Below are 18446 nucleotides of genomic sequence, written 5' to 3'. Positions count from 1 at the left end.
TTTTTTAGTTCCTTTATGTGTAAGGTTAGATTTTTTTTCTTGGTTGTTAAGGAGGGTTGTATTACTATAAAGTTTGTTTTTGTAACTTTTTTTCCTGTGTTCCATTAATTTTTAAGTATTATGACTGTAATTTTCATTTGTCTTAAGGTATTCTTTTTAATTTCTTCTTTTATTTTTTAATTGATCCATTTGTTATTTAGTAGTATGTTCTTCAGTCTCCTCATGTTTGTTTTGTTTTGTTTTCAGTTGTCTTGCAGTTGATTTCTAGTTTCTTACCATAGTGATTGGGAAAGATGCTTAATAGGATTTCAACATTTTTAAATTTACTGAAGCTTGTTTGTAGCTTATTATGATCTATTCTGGAGAATGTTCCATGTGTACTTGAGAATAATATTTATTCTGCTGTTTTTGGATGGAATGTGTGTGTGTATATATATATATATATATATATATATATATACACACACACTATATATAGATAGAGATAGATCTATATCACTTCACTTTCATCAATGGATAGATCATTTAGACAGAAAATCAGTAAGTAAACAATGGCTTTGGAAAATATATTAAGACTTAGTAGATGTAGATGTATAAAAATGTAAAATAAAATAAAAAATAAAAAGCATGAATTAATATTTCATAGTTTTTTATTACTAAGCAGTATTCCATTTTATGAATATACTACGGTTTATCCTTTAACCTGTTGATGGATATTTGGTTTGTTTCTAGCTTTTAGTTATTGAAAATAAAACTGCTATGAATATTAATATATGGTTTTGTAAGAATAAATGGGTTTATTCCTCTTTAAGTACCTAGGAACAGAATGGCTTATCATATGCTGTTTATGTTTAAATTTATTTTAATCTGCTAAACTATTTTTCAAAGTGGCTTTACCATTTTACATTTCCTTTTTTTAAAGATTTTATTTATTTATTCATGAGAAACACAGAGAGAGAGACAGAGACATAGGCAGAAGCAGAAGCAGAAGCAGGCTTCTCTCAGGGAGCCCAATGTGAGACTTGATCCCAGAACTCTGGGATCATGCCCTGAGCCAAAGGTAGACACTCAACCACTGAGCCACCCAGGCATCCCCCATTTTACACTTCCACCAATGTGCATAAAAGTGTCAGTTCCTCCACCCTATTGTCAGCACTTGGTGGTATGACCAATGCTTTTAATATTAGACCTTCTCATATATGCATAGTGATGGTATCTCATTGTCGTTTCAATTTTAGTTTCCTTTGTCTAATAAATATGTATATGGTAAGGTATCCATTCATATTGCCCATTTTAAAATAAGTTTATTATAGAATTTTGAAAAAAAATTATTCCTTGAGTATCCATTCTCAAAGATAAGGTTTGCAAATTTATAAGATTTCTCTTACTCTGTCCCCATTAGATAGTTCCTGCTAAAATAATATTGCAATTAAAGAGTGAGCTTGTGTGTAAAAACTTACACATATATATATTTATTATATAATAAAATATATTTATATATTATATATGAACTATTTACATATAGAGATTAACAAAAACATAAGAAAATATAAATGGCTATTTATAAAATAGTTGCTTGGAAGAAACTGAGTGAAATTATCCCCAAACACAAAATGGCAGAGATACGGAAAAATGAAATTCTGAGTATAAAAAACAAAGATTTGAATGACATATTCAAGGGATCTAACAGCAAATATATTTCCTAGATATTAGATATACTGTTCTGTGAAACTATTTGGTCCTGTTGCCTTTTTAAATAATATTTTTAAAGCAAAAAAACAATTACTTTTTGAATATCTTCTAAAGGTATTTGTATATTCTGTCTTTTCTTCTTGGATCAATAGGCCCATATGTTTATGACTGAAAACATAAAGCTTTCTTTAGAACAAGTATAGAAATGATTTTGATACTTTCGTTTGGAAGATGGAAGTAAAAACTGTCCAGGAAACACAAGGAGAAAGTGTTTTGTACACAAACAATTTTTAGCATAGATTTAATGTATGGGCTAAAGTAAGGAGGGCACGTGATGTGATGATCATTGGGTGTTATATGCAACTGATGAATTATTGAACACTACATTGAAACTGAAAAAAAAAAAACTTAAAATTAAAATGGTGTTTTAAGAAAATCACCATATTATCTTTAGCCATAATCAAAATCAATGTGATTCCTAGTTTGAGATGTTTGTTCTGTTTTTTTTGTTTTGTTTTGTTTTGTTTTGTTTTGTTTTTGTTTTTGTTTTTAATAAAAAGTGAGGTTGCAGGGCAGCCTGGGCGGCTCAGTGGTTTAGCGCTGCCTTCAGCCGGGGGCATGATCCTGGAGACCCGAGATCGAGTCCTCTGTTGGGTTCCCTGCGTGGAGCCTGCTTCTCCCTCTGCCTGTGTCTCTGCCTCTCTCTCTCTCCTCTCTCTCTCTCTCTCTCTCTGTGTCTCATGAAAAAATAAATAATATCTTAAAAAAAAAAGTGAGGTGCAGGTTTCAAGAGACCATTAAACTCAGCTAAGGCATTTTACTACTGCTTATTTTTCTTTATATAAAATCATATTTTGAAACATTCAAATATCATTCATGAAAGTTTTAGATCTCATATGAGACTTTTTTTTTTTTTTTAATGCCAAGTGCACTGGTAATACTGGACCAACTCAAGTTGGGTGAGTAGCTTCTAGGGGGAGGAACTTTGTGAAGGTCTGTGACTGGAGGCAGGGGAGGCTATGATGAGACAACCTTTCAAAGGGCCGGGGTTGAAGAGGAGTGCTGTGAATTTTTAAAGCTCTTACCCCTATGGTAAAATGATGGGCTGATATGTTAGGCTTTGAGTAATAATTGATATGACCATTCTTCCTTTGAGTTCTGAGCAAATTGAGTCAGTTGGAGATCAAAATACTGCTAATAACACTGAATTGAAGATTTGAGTTTGATGTAAAATCAGGGTTAATCTTCCTAATATTTCTCACTGAAGTGAACAAATTCACCTGAACCCTTTTTAAAGACAGCATTGGGCAGTCCCGGCGGATCAGCGGTTTAGCACCACCCTCCACCCAGAGTGTGATCCTGGAGACCTGGAATTGAGTCCCACGTCGGGCTCCCTGCATGGAGCCTGCTTCTCCCTCTGCCTGTGTCTCTGCCTCTCTCTCTCTCTCTCTATGTGTGTGTCTCCCATGAATAAATAAATAAAACCTTAAAAAAAAAGACAGCATTTCAGGGTAGGCAAAATATAGAAGAAGAAAAAATGTATTAGTCCTGAGGATGAACTGGTTACAACAATCAGAGGAATCACTTCTCCTTGGGGGAAGAAAAAGAAAATGGGCAGACCCAAAACAAAGCTATTTCTGTCTATGAAAATATAAGAAGTTGAGGTACTTAAGGAATATATCTAATCATGAATCTGCTACCTCCCTTGAGGGAGAATAGCTTCTCTTTCCTTTTTTGTTAGTTGAAGCATTATTTGGAAAGGGAGCATAATATTGGATAAAGAGATTTTCTTTTTTTTTTTTTGATAAAGAGATTTTCTACAGATTCTTTGTAAGTCTTATATATTCTGTATGTTGCAATATATTATGAAAATTTAGATGTTTCCTAGGATACTAGAATATCTTACTTAATAGACAATATTCCATCTTCTTTTTTCAATTATAAGGAACAAACACATTAATTATATGTCAGGGAATGTTCTATGTGTGTGTGTGTGTGTGAGAGAGAGAGAGAGAGAGAGATTATAAAACAGAACTTGATCAAAGGCCATTTAAAATACTCTGCTCCTGTCACTATCCCAATGACTACGAATAAACTTTTTAATAGCTGTATTAATTATATCTCACAATTCTGTCTCACTCATGGTGCTCAGAATAGAATGCCCTACCCTAATCTATCTCCCTCTATAGAATCATTCTTGGTATCATATAAGAGTCTTTCTTAGAACCCTCTAGAATTTCTCTCACTTGAGCTTTATTAGTATTTTTCTTTCTGCTAATATTTTTTAAAAATATTAATTGTTCTATGTTTCTAAAACAAATTCAGTTTTTATAACACCTATAGTAAATATAGAAAATGTAGAGGTGGGATCCCTGGGTGGCGCAGCGGTTTGGCGCCTGCCTTTGGCCCAGGGCGCGATCCTGGAGACCCGGGATCGAATCCCACGTCGGGCTCCCAGTGCGTGGAGCCTGCTTCTCCCTCTGCCTATGTCTCTGCCTCTCTCGCTCTCTCTGTGTGACTATCATAAATAAATAAATAATTAAAAAAAAAAAAAGAAAATGTAGAGGTGATATTAGAAACATCAATAGTTCATTTACATTTACTGAGTCTCAGCTATATGCCAATCCTGTGCTAAAGAAAAACAATGAATATGACTGAAAAGGTCAATATATTCATTAAGAGTTACCATTCCTACATTTTATTTGAAATAATATTTCAATTAAAATTAATGACTAATTACAGGATTTTTAGTAATATGATTTGTATTTAAATTCTTATGAATGCATCTTTCCTCTCAACCAGATCGAGAATTTCATTAATTTAGCTTTTGTATTTAAACTTGATTTGCTATAAGATGTTCTTACCTTCCTAGAATTATCTGCAACAGGATCCTAGTATCCATTCTTGTCTTCTTTCCTATGATCAAAATCACATTTTGTGACGGTACTAATGTGCCCAGATAAAAATATTTACTTCCTGAGACTCTCTTCCATTTAGGTGTGGCTGTGTATCATAGTTTTGCCTAATGACATTAAGCAGAATTCTTCTGAGAAGTTCTGGAAGAGCTTTTGAGTTCCTTTTAGAGGCTCTGCCCCCTTTTCTTTCTTCCTTCCTTGTTCTTCCTACTTGCATGTGGACAAGAGGCTGGAAGTCGGTTAGCTCTCTTGAGATCCAGAGGCAATAAAATAAAAAGAGATTCACATTGTTATGGCAAAACTAAAATATCAAAAAAACTTTGGTTGCTAACACCATCCCTGAGTTATTGTCACCTAGGGTTTTATTCCATAAAATAATAAAGTTTAATCAGTTATTTTGTTATTACTAGCGGTCAAACATCTAAATTGATTTAACAGTATACAAATTTGTTCAGGACAGCCTTAAGTCAGGAATGACTAATCTTCATTTGGTACTAATACTATAATATAGATTATTAAAATTAACTGAAATAATGTGACTTAAGAATATAATAAGTTATGGGTTGAAACATATAAATATAGAAAGTAAGCTAAAACAAGAAGAGTCATCCCTTTTTAGAAGTTATAATTTGGGGTCTAAAGTAATAGCTTGAGTACAATTGGGATTTTCAAGATGAGTATCACTTATCTTTGGACCCAAGGTAAGGATGAGTTTGTCCTCAGGATGGTAATAGACCTAAGAATCTGAAAGCCATTTATCTATTGTCTATTTTTCATTTCTGTTTAGGGCATGAATCTTCCATAATATTCTCTCCCTGTAACTAATGAAAACTACTACTTCATATCAACACGGACTAACACAGCCATTCCACCACTCTTGAAGTACATAATTTACCATCTGACGAAGTCTGATTCATCTTCTTTCTTAAGTTACATGATTCCTAATTTCTGAGAGATGATCATTTTGGTCAGGTGTCTACTCTAGTTCAAATAGCTGTTGTTGGGTCAAACATTAGAAAAGGGAAACTCAAAAGATCAACTGGTGGGGGGGGCAGCCCCAAAACAAATCATTCACTTATCAATTGGAAAATAGCACCACATTTTTTTCTCTAAGCTTATAAATGTTGGGGGTCACTCTTATTCTCAGATTTCTAAAATGGGACTTAAGACTTAATGCAAAATAATGCTGTTAGCCTTCCTTTCCATCTCTCACTCCTGCTTTATTTTTTAAGAAGTGGCTTATGTGATTGAAAACAATAGAGAACAACTAAGCATGTGTACTGGGCTCTTCCTCTTCTTTTCGTTTTCTATCATGCTGATGTTTTTCATCAAACCATCTGTGCCTTGCTCTACTTCTGTTTTGGTGCATAAGTACCCTTGAGCCACAACTGAATTCCGACTTTTGAAGTCATCCATGGTTTCCTGTCTCACTGACTATACTGTCAGTTTTTTTTTTAAGATTTTATTTATTTATTCATGAGAGACACACAGAGAGAGAAGCACACAGGCAGAGGGAGAAGCAGGCTCCATGCAGAGAGCCTGACATGGGGTTCGATCCCAGGACTTCAGCATCACACCCTGGGCCGAAGGTAGGCACTCAACCGCTGAGTTACCCAGGCATCCCTGTCAGGTTTTAATAGATGTAAGGCAATAAGGCAAAATTCCCATTGCTGTTTTCTGTACTTGTGTTTGTTCTGCTCTGTAAAATAACATTCAGTTGTGAGCATTAAATGAAATAAAATAAGAGTGACTCTTTAAATTTATTTCTTTCATATACAAAAGGTAAGAGATAAGCAGTCTGGCTCTTATTTGGTGACCCTATAGCATTAAGTATTCAAAGACTCCATCTCCTTGCAGCTCCTTTCTCTGTGACCTCAAGATGTCATGCTCATCCACATAGGCCAAAATGGAAGCTATAGTTCCTGCCATCATGTCTGTATGTCAAGGTTATAGGCAGAGAAGGATCAAAAAAGAATATGGTAATAAATAATTTCTTTAATTTGTTACAGAAAACTTCTCTCTTAAGCCCTTGTTTAGCACATCCAAACCTTGAGACATCTGCTTAGAAGAGAATCTATGACCATGTACTCAGCTGAAATCTAGGTATTTTCTTCTAAAGGAAAAGGGAAAACTATTGAGAGACAATACCTAAGATATGTCATGAATAATAATAATCAGTTAAGTAATATGCTTATTATCCTCTTTTAATAGTTCACTATCATTAAAATATTTGTCTCTTCAGCATTTATTAAGCATCTACTATGTGCCAGATTTTATGTTTGGCTTAGGGATACAAAATTGAATTACCATTACTGCCCTTGAGGATCTTATATTCTAATTATGCTATTATACACTGTATAATTACACAGAGCAGTCTTCAGGGATTATTTACCTTTAATTTCTTTTAATGAAACAAACTAGACACTAAAAAATATTGAAATGCCTGTTTTCTTTGATTTTCTATTTTCCTTTGCATTCTACATCCATTGGTTGAAATTGCAAAAGAAAAATAAATGCTTAGTTCCCATATTTAGAGGACTGTTGATTCCTCTACATCTCTGGCTGGTAAATGCACACAAGAATACTGCTGAGAAGCCTCTAGGGGTTAAATTCATTATCTTGATGAATTTATTAAGCTTCAGATATGGTCCTTTGCTGGCTCAGCACATTGATTTTATCAGCACATCAAGAGTACATTAATATCTCAGAGGTAGAAACACATTAAGCAAGCTCTTAAGACACTTATAAATTCAGAATGGTGAATGATTAATTCACTGAGAAATGGAACTGCCATAGGAACAACAACACTTGTACCCCTCATGATCAGCCCATTTTTTTTCACTCTGGGCATACTTACATAAGCTGTCAAGTCATATTCTGAAGATCAGCTTATCTTTCCATGAAACATAATTATCACACGTACCATATAAACTTCAGGTTTATATGACCAGGAATAGTATTCGATCTGACACACCAAAGTGGATAATGAGTGCTTCCAATGACAAGCCACGATCAATGGCTTGCACAATCACAAGAGCTAGATAGATTTCTCCTTTATCTAATGTATAAAAGGAAAAAGCAAAATAAAAACATTACACTTGTATCAGGGTTCATCATTAATATGGAATCAAGTGTGTGTGTGAGAGAGAGAGATAGGGAGTGAAAGGGATTCATGGAGTCATGTTATCAACATGGCAACATAGGGACCCCTGCCTCCATCTTCCATCAAAGATTAATAGCCATCTCAGAATGAAAGTAGCTCTGGGAAAGCTCCAGAGTCCACTTAAGAAACTGTAGCAACACAGTACAACAGCAACAACAACAACAACAACAAAAAAAAAACTGAGAAGAACTACTAAGAAGAGAAAGAAGACCTCTTCATGTGCCTGCAATCATCCTATTCCCCAAGCTGGCCCTGCACATTACTAAGAAGGGACTCCCCAGCCAAAAAGAGCTCCTTTGACTAGAAAAGAAGAGTGGGTTAAGTGACCAGATTCTTCAGACTTTCAGGGCACCACATGAAGGTTTCTCCTCATTTGCTTCATTCCAACACAACTGAGAACTATAGCGATATCTAGGAACAGGGAAGAAAAGTAGGGGCTACCATTAGCGGTCTATAGTCGGAGCTATGGAAGTTCACAGTGATCTGCTCTGCAGCCAGCCAATTTTGCCACTCTAATGGCTAGTAACAGCTGCCATGGACCCTACAGATTTCACTATTTTTTGCCTCAAGGGTATTCACACTTTCAGCTCCCAAATCCCTCCCTGTTCCTCTCTCTTTTCCCCTGCAAGAGCCCATATACTAGCCCAGGCACCTGTGCGGCTGCATGGGTACAAACTGTTAGCCTAGGTCCCTGCAGATGGGGTTAGCCATTCCAGCTATGCACTTACAGACCATCAGCCTAACACTGAATATTCTGCTTTGCTCAGTTTACTAATTTAAATGTTAATTTCAGCCAAGAACACACACATAGATATATTCTATGCCAACATTAGAATATTTGGCCAAATATTAGAGCACCCAGTGACCCAAGTCAAATTGACACATACAATTCACCATCACAGTACCTGTGAAGAGATATTGTAAAATAAAAACAAAAGGGTAATCAACCTGCTTTGAGTGCCCCACTTTTGTTTACTGTTTATTTCCTGAGAGTAGGATTTTAGTCTTGTTTCCCCTTCTATCACTAGCACTTTATATGGGTCCTAGCACATTAAGTGTTCAAAGATTTTATTTAAAAAGATGTTATGAAATGACTTGGCAAAATAATTAGGATATAAAAATATATGGCTTCTCTGAAATAAAGTCATATAATCATAATGAGTAGACTTAGATGTAAAGACAAAGCTATGAAGACAGTAGCCAAAGATGAAAACAGTTAAGATATGGAAACACTTTAGGGGAATTAAAAAATTTCTCAAATAATTAGAAGGCTCAGGCATATATTAGCTATATATAAAATTTTATATATGTTTGTTGTGCTTGTGTTTGTTCTGCTCTGTAAAATAACATTCAGTTGTGAGCATTAAATGAAATAAAATAAGAGTGACTCTTTAAATTTATTTCTTTCATATACAAAAGGTAAGAGATAAGCAGTCTGGCTCTTATTTGGTGACCCTATAGCATTAAGTATTCAAAGACTCCATCTCCTTGCAGCTCCTTTCTCTGTGACCTCAAGATGTCATGCTCATCCACATAGGCCAAAATGGAAGCTATAGTTCCTGAGAGTAGGATTTTAGTCTTGTTTCCTACTTGTTTTTGGTATATATATATATATATATATATATATATATATATACCAAAAAATCTTGAAATACTGAAAATACGTTTGAATTTTCCTATGAGAGATACACAATCAATACAGGAAAAACTGTATATAGAATTCTCAGTAATAATAGCAAAATACAGGGTTAATTCTGGGTAATCACTATTAAGGCTACAGATTTAATAAATCAAGAATTATAAGATATAGAATGTGAGAATAATTCGGTAATAATGAGTGTTGAAAATTTCAATATTTCTTAATAAAGGTTCTGAAGTGGGTGGACAAGTTTATATTTCTCACTTTATACGGTAGTGAGGTGTCTCAGTCCATTTAGTGTGCTTTAATACAATATCATAGAGACTGTGTCATATAAATAGCCAGCATTAATTTTTCATGGTTCTGGAGGCTGGGAAGTCCACAATCAAGACACTGGTAGGTTGGTGTCAGGTGAGAATTCACTTCCTGGTTCATGCACAGCCATTTTCTTACTGCACACTCACATAGCAGTAACAGTTGAAAAATCTCTCGGAGGCCTCTTTTGTAAGAGCACAGATTCATTCATGGAGACTCCACCTTTATGACCTAATCACCTCCAAGAAGGTCCCACTTCCTAATACTATCGCGTTGAGGATTAGGATTTCAAGGTATGAATCTGGGGGGGACATATTATTCAGTCCATAGAGTCAAAAATAGGATTCAAGTATTGACTTCCATAAATTTAGGGTAGCATTTTCAGTCCTCCTCTCATGCTGGGATGCTGTTGTCTTGAGGGCAATTCCAATGTGATTCACAGGAGATCTCCCAAAAAGATGATTTGCTTTCCTAGGATAACTTGAAGTTGTTGAGTGCACCATTGTATTTTTGAGTATTATGAGAGGATGTTTGTTTTGGAGGTAGAAGCATAAAATTTTTGCTAGAGAGGACACACACTATAATCCATTTAACTATTTAACCTTAGGCAAATTAGTCAATTTCTCAGCTTTTCAGTTTTCTTATCTATAGAACGCAAAACAATAAATTATCTCATGAAACTGCATTGAAGAGCAGAGTAGACAATGTTTTTAAAGCACTTGACAACCTAGAACATTCAAAATACTAGCCATACTGATAAATATGGTGATGATGATGATGAAAAATAGTAGTATTTTTCTGACCATTTTGAGGTGTTTTTTTTAAATTAAAAAAAATATATTGGCAATGGCTAGTTGCCTGGTTGTATCATGCCTGTTTAATGTGCTCTCTGATTTCAAAGGGAGTAATGCATATTAATTTTTTTCACTGTAAAATGCCTTCATTTTCTTTCCCTTTCTGGAGGTCTGTGATTACTTTCCTTCACACTTCCTCTCCCTCTCTGTGGGCCAGAGAGATGCTTACTGTTCTGTTTCAGAGAATGTTCTCCCTTTGTTTCTCCTAAAATGATTGACAGATTTTCTCCTTGTGGTGACTCCTCACCATCTAGTCATGATAGTTATGTTTTTGGTCTGTTCTTGTTTCTTCTGTTTATATGAATCCAGAAAAAGTGAGGTACATACAGTGAAATGTTGGCTATCTCACAGATTATGAGGCAGGCACTGAGACAACAATTAATTAATTGTAACATTAATTCCATTGTAATTCAGTGATGACAGATTATAGTAATCATATGATAAACAAGTTGTCTGCAGATGTCTCCAATATTCAGTTTCCTTATGTAGTAAATGAGGGTAACATTTTCTCAAGTAACCTTGGGGAGTTGTTGTGAGCATCTAATAAGGAAATAGAAAGAAAGCTCTTTGAAAAGAATAAAGTGCTTTTGTCGAGTTTGGGGAATTGTTAATTATTGATGTTATTAAACCTAATTAGGAACTAACCTTAAATAATTTATCTAATTCTATACATTATGTTCCTTGAAATCTCTACCATTCTCTCAACAACCAGTATAATTTGTTTTATAGCAGAAACAATTTTTTTACTCTAATTTAAAATTCTTGCTATGAATAACATTTTCTTTGAATAAAAATTGGCCTTTGAAATCAAGACTCAATATGAGTGATTGCTGCATGGGAATAGGCATTGTTTTAAATATTCATTTGAAAATTATATGTAGTAGTCAAATCCACCCATGTTTTTACTCTCTAATTAATGAGTTTTAAATGAAAATCTAATTTATTTTACCTATTAATGCATGAGCCTATAAAGATATGCAGTATATTTCTTGTGTAAAAATTTACAACTTCTATAATAATCACAACTTTCTGAGGATTCCAAAAGTGATAGAGTCTGCTTATACCATCTCTAATGATGAGATATGATTACTTATTTTAAGTTTATTTAGACTTTTTAAAAAAATGTAATCCATTTTTATAGAGTGTATCTTTCAAAGTCAAGAGATGGATACATATATATACATACACATTGTATATGTTAGATATTGATTTATATTGCTATAAATTGATTATATTATTTAGCACTTTTACTATTCATAATATTATTCCAATGATTAATATGCTTCTTTTTCTTTTAAAGATTTTATTTATTCATGAGAGAAACACAGGGAGAAGAGGAGACACAGGCAGAGGGAGAAGTAGGCTCCTTGCAAGGAGCTCAATGTGGGACTCCATCCAGGCATCCCAGATATGCTTTAAATTATTTAATCTTTAAACCTATGAGTTAGGATTATGACAAATGAATTTGAGGATGAGTAACCTAAGAGTGAGTCCTCATGTAGCAGGAACTCTGATTTCTAAGGTGTGGGCTTTGTCTCTCTAGTAGTAGTATGTGTTAGCAACATGCTAAAACTGTACCTGGTAATATTTTTAAAATCTAGGGAGTGGAACCAATGGTTACACCATTTCTGGAAAAATGCCCCTAATCACAGCAAGAAAAATAGAAGGGGAAAGGCTACTTTCCCCTACCCCTACCTCTCAGTCACACTCTAAGGCAAAAAACCTGATAGTTATCTGAAAATAGAAGTGCGACCTGTATCATCTCCGCTCCAGCATGAAAGGACTGAGTGTAAGTGAATAACTTTGGAACTAGGAGACAATGGCTAAGTAACTAGCATGTTACGGTCATGACTATAAGAATATTAAATAATGTATAACTTATAAGTTTATATAGCAGAATAAAAATAAAATACTTGTATAATATAAAAGGCAGAGAAAAAGGATGGAAAGGGGAATAAAATGCAGAAGAAGCAGATAGAAAACAAATAGAAGAGGGATTAAAATCTAATATATCAATTACATGTTAATATTATTTAATTGGACTATATTCATTTAACAGAGTTAAATAATTAGACTGGATGACAAAAAAAACCCTAAACTATATATTACACATATATGCATATAAACTACATATTGCATACTTTAAATATAAGGACATACAACAATTGGAAGCAAAAGGATGGCAAAAAATATGTCTCACTAATATTAATCAAAAACCTTTATGACAATATTAATACCAGTGAAAATGTTTTAAGTTATTAAGTACTAGAAATAAAGCAGGCTTTATTTTATAATATTGCAAGATCAATGCTATAGGTGTATTTAAGAACTTCTAAATTTATGTATGCCTTTATAACATAACTTTTAAACATATAAAACAAAAATTTTAAAAAGAAGAATTAGAAAAATTTACCTAGTGGGAGATCTTGACCTATCCATTTCAATTATGGATAGTTCAAGCAGATAGAAAGTCAAAAGATCTATAGAAAATTTTAAGATAATTAATACATGTAATTTATTATGGAGAGCTCTACAGAGAAGAAAAATCTCTACAGAACAGTTGCAGAATATATTTTTAAAGACTTTATTTTAGAGAGAGCGTATGTGCTGGGGTGAAAGGGTAGACAGGGAGAAAGAGAGAGAATTTCAAGCAGGCTCTGAGCTCAGCCCTACATGGGCCTAGATCTCAGGGGGCATGAGGGGATCATGACTGAGCCAAAACTGAGAGTCAGAGGTTTAATCAACTGGGCCACCCAGGTGCCCCTAGTTGCAGAATGTTTTAAAATGATCTTGGACTGATTATGAATTGAAAATAAGTCAGCTCATAAAGTAGTTGCAACAATTTTTAAATGAGTAAATTATACAGATTATTGTCTCTGAATAGAGTAAAAGTTACAACCAATAATAAAAGATAACAAAGAAATCCTCAAATACTTGGAAATTGAGCAATATATGTCTAGATACTATTTGGGCAAAGAATTCTAATGGAAATTAAAATATATTTTGATTTGGATGATAATAATCGTTAAAAATTTGTGGGTTTCAAATGAAGTCATATTTATTTATTTATCTTTTTTGTATATTCCTTTATTGGAGTTCAATTTGCCAACATACAATGCTCATCCCAGTGCTCATCCCATCCAGTGCCCCCCTCAGTGCCCATCACCCAGTCACCCCAACCCTCCGCCCACCTCCCCTTCCACTACCCCTTGTTCATTTCCCAGAGTTAGGAGTCTCTCATGTTCTGTCACCCTCACTGATATTTCCCACTCATTTTCTCTCCTTTCCCCTTTAATCCCTTTCACTATTTTTTATATTCCCCAAATGAATGAGACCATATAATGTTGTTCTTCTCTGATTGACTTACTTCACTCAGCATAATACCCTCCAGTTCTATCCACGTCAAAGCAAATGGTGGGTATTTGTCGTTTCTAGTGGCTGAGTAATATTCCATTGTATACATAGACCACATCATCTTTATCCGTTCATCTTTTGATGGACACTGAGGCTCCTTCCACAGTTTGGCTATTGTGGACATTGCCACTACAAACATTGGGGTGAAGTCATATTTAAAGAGAAGTTTGTAGCCATATAAAACAAAGACTGAAAATCTATGATCTCAAGAAGCTGGAAAAAATCACTTTAAACACCTAACCTTTGTAAGAAAAGGGAACTAAGAAAAGAATAGTGGTACAGAAAACAAACCTGTAATAGAGAATATGAACAAATCAAAAATTATTTGACTAAGCTTGTAACCCCTCACTAGGTTGTTCACAGAAAAGAAAAGTGGAAGACCATAGTTGGAATAAAGTGATGACTTGACTACAGATCCTAAAGCCATTGAGTAATAGAGTATTGCTTTAAAGTAAATCTTCAGTATGGCAAACATCTAAATTTGGATGTAATTGATGAATGACTAGAAAAAACACAGTCTGTCAAAAACGATCAAGAAGAATTAGAAAATCTAAATATCTGTTATAGCAATGAAATCTGTCATTAAAAACTTACCAGAAAGATATCTCCAGGCCTAGATGGCTTCATCAATAAATTCTTTCAAACATTTAAAGAGTAACATCAGTCTTAAAAAAGTGTTTTAGAAAACAGAAAAAAGAGACATTTCAAAACTCCTTTTGTGAAGTTTTAATTCAACTTATAAAGATATTACAAGAAAGGAAAACTATCTTATGAATTCTAAACAAAGTACTAGCAAATCAAATTCAAGAAATGTATTAAGAAGGATGATACATCCCAGCCACTTGTTTATTCCTGAAATACAGAGTTTTTAACACTCACAAAACAGTCAATATAGGGAACAGGATTTGGGGAAGATGGCAGAGTGGGAAGTACCACGAAATTGTCTCCCCCACCTCAACAACTGCACTGGCAGAGTCTGTGTTTGTGACAATTTTGAAAGTCTGGCATCTGTTGAAGCTTATAACTTACAGAGTAATACTTGGAGGCAAATTGTGGTTAATTTCCAGCAATTTCAGCTCTTAGCACAGCAGCAGCTCCCTATTCTGTACCCCTAGCCACGTGACAGGCAGCTGTGCACATGTTCCTGGAGCAGCCCAAACATAGCTTATTGGAGCAAGGGTGGACAAAAAGGACTCTGTGCTCCAAATATTGAGATTCTGGTCTCTGATTGCTGCTTCTGATCACAGCCTTCTTTGTGGATAAATGTTCTCGCTACTTTAGGATAATCCACCAATGAGTGAAATTGGTGAGTAATATGGCAAATGTATAAGAAACTATCAAACTATTTTATACCTTATTATGGCATTTTACATAATCCTCACCAGTGCATGAGGGTTCTAATTGTACTACATCTTTGCCAATACTTGGCATTATTGTATTTTTATTTTAGTGTAAAGTTATGATTAGTTGTGGCTTTCACTTGTATTTCTTCTATAACTAATGATGTGCATATTTGCATATACTTATTGAAAATATATCATAAATATATTTTCCTTTGTGACATATGAGTTTAAATCATTTATACATTTTATAGGGTTGTTTTTCTTCCTATTATTGGACTTCTCTTGATTATGGCTTGCATTTTTTGTTTCTTTCCATTTCTAATTTTATGTGTACAGACACTAATTATGACATGATACAGAGGCACTGTGCCCATTGTTTTCTTCTGAAAGTTTCTGAGTTTTATTGTATTAAGCAGTTCAGTAACTTGCCGATAAGCTCACATTGTGTAATGTTGGTCTTACCCTTTGTCAGGATAAATTTGTGGCAAGTCCAAGTCAACATAACAGAACTCAAACTCCAGACTTGGTCTCTACTTAGATCATCTGAGTTTGCCTTTGATGAGTTGTTGGAGGGAAGTGAATGTCTGGAGTAGCCCATGCTCCTAAGAGTGTCCTTTTTCCTAAAGATAAGCCTTTCTTGTGTCTGAGTCTGATTCTACTGTTAAGGATTTTTTCTATCTGATGGGGGCAGGTCTTTACTGTTCTAAATTTATAAAGCGACTCCTTTCTGGTAAACCTTGTATAATCTCATTCTGCATACAAATCTAGACTTCAGCCATGGGGTAGAGGGAAGCTGCCCTCTGCAGCTCTACGTTCTATTCCAGCCTCTTCAGTAGGTACAAACTCTGATCTGTCATTCTTCAGCACAACAGGACTACTGTTCTCTACTAGAACTCCAGCTTGCTATAGCCATTTGGAAATAGTCTGTAGACCGAAGACAAAGATGATCATGAGGTTTATCTTCTGAGTTCCCTTTCTCTTAGGACTGCATTCTGGGGCTTCCCTGTACAATTACTGGGTGGATTTTTTCCCCTATATTTTACTGATTTTGATGTGTGAAAAATTTCAGGGCCCCAATTCAGTAGTCAGGCAAACTTAAAAAAATATATATACTCCTTGAAGTAGAATTGTCACTCCTTGAAGTAGCATTCCAAATATATCCTCTCCAATATGGTATCTTCTTCCAGTTTCTCATGTTTATGAATGCTAACTATATCCTAGTGGATTATTTCAGAGTTTGTTGAGACACAATGTAATATTAGAAAATATTCAAAAATTGAAACTGTGTTCTTTAAATAGGTTTATTTGATTTAGTAATTACTAAATATCCAAATTCTTGTGTAGTAATTATGATGAAATTCCCGAGAATTCCACAAAAAAGTAAAATAATTAAATAAATTGGAATGCAAATTAATTTTACAGACCTTTACTCAACAGCATCCACCATTATGTCCTTCTGATGACCTGAAGTTGAAAACTAGGTTTCCATTTTTCTCTGTGATAGGTGATGGGTGCCTTTTTCTTAGAATACAAATCAATTTGTTCATATGTGTAAGAAAATACTAATGCAACTTTTGACATAAGCTGAAAGCCTAATTTACATTGCAGAAATATTGCACCCTTAGGCAATCATTTTAGGAGTTAGCAGCTACAAAATCTATAGAGTGTGTAAAACTTCTGGCTATAAATATAACTTTATTTTGAAAAATAAGTGATAAAAAGGTATTTCTATACCCAGAACTGTATTTCTTATACTCTCTGTCAAGCAAATAATATTCCAGGTGCTGAGTCAGCAGAACATTTATTTTAGTAAGTTATATGAAGTACATTAATTTTCACCAAATCCTTAAACCTAATTCACATATTTATATAGGCTGTATGTATACTATCCCATTACATGGTGGTGTAAATTTCCTATAATGACATTATGCCTCTGAATTCATTTTGGTGGATCAGTGTAAAAATCTGTTGTATCTTTTTATCAACATGCCTTATGTGAAGTGTATTGCCCTCAAGGGATCGCAGGATTTTACAGTATCCAAACCATCATTTTCTTGTTCCCTCAAAATACACAGAATAGCATTTCCTGCAGCCATAGGGAGGCCCAAACTTTCCTGTTGGGTCCCAGAGGATGCAAGCCAGTTTGGATGAATTAACTGTGAATTGAGAGAACACCATGGAAAATGACCAGAAAAGATATCACAAGCAAAGAAAATGTACCTTGCCAAGATGAGAAACACTTTCACCTTATGGGCCTTGGCTTGCAAAGTCAACTTCAACCTCTGGGGACTTGAAATGAGGTTTTGTTTGTTTGCTTCTCTTGAGAAAATTGGTTTCTCATTTACAAGAAAATGGGTACCAAAAGGGTTATAAAATAGGCCAATGTACTTTGGGAATTCAAAATTGCTTTACCAGAGCAACTTTTTGGAGACTTGAATATAGCTGTTAATCAAACCCCAACTATATGTATATACTCCTATCTCTAATAAACTATATATACAAAAATGCTGGTTAGGAGAGGTTTCCTCCTCTATATTCTTTACTACTCTCATGTGAAGACTTGATCGCACAGTTAACCAAATTTTGAACATGTTTTCTTTTAGGCATATTCATTTTTTCCCCAAGAACAACAAAATTAATGTAAAAGCAAATGAAAATGCAATCTTCAGGAAAAATATTTCCTTCAATATTTTAATTCTTTACTCTTCTTACATTTTCATCTAGATGTGCTCTGATTGACCAAAATTTATATCACACTCCCCAAATCTCCTTGTCTCCTTTATCTACTCTTTCCCTCCCCCCAGCATTGCTCATATTTAATCTAAAAAGTTATTTATTATGTTCACTGTTCTTGTCTTAGAGTTAAGCTTCATGAGAAAGAACTTTTGTCTGTCCATTAATTATTGAGTTCTACATGGGTCATTTTCTTTTTCTTTTTCTTTTTCTTTTCTTTTTCTTTTTTCTTTCTTTCTTTCTTTCTTTCTTTCTTTCTTTCTTTCTTTCTTTTTTTCTTTCTTTTTTTTTTTTTCTTTTTTGAGAGAGAGAGAGAGACAGAGTGAGCCAAGCTTTGGGAAGGGCAGAGGCAGAGGGACAGGAAAAGAGAGAATCTTA

At 34.3% G+C, this 18446-nt stretch overlaps 1 long non-coding RNA gene across 1 annotated transcript in view; it reads left to right on the top strand.

The window, feature by feature from the left end:
- Positions 1-9874: 9874 nt before the first annotated feature.
- LOC144295500 (uncharacterized) overlaps positions 9875-18446 on the top strand; it is a 146295-nt gene continuing 137723 nt past the window's right edge. Inside the window, exon 1 of the long non-coding RNA XR_013362632.1 lies at positions 9875-10017. This is a non-coding gene — a long non-coding RNA (uncharacterized LOC144295500). The remainder of the gene's footprint in view (positions 10018-18446) is intronic.

Source organism: Canis aureus, chromosome 23 (genome assembly GCF_053574225.1).
Source record: "Canis aureus isolate CA01 chromosome 23, VMU_Caureus_v.1.0, whole genome shotgun sequence".
NCBI lineage: Eukaryota > Metazoa > Chordata > Mammalia > Carnivora > Canidae > Canis > Canis aureus.
This window is presented reverse-complemented; position numbering and strand designations above follow the sequence as displayed.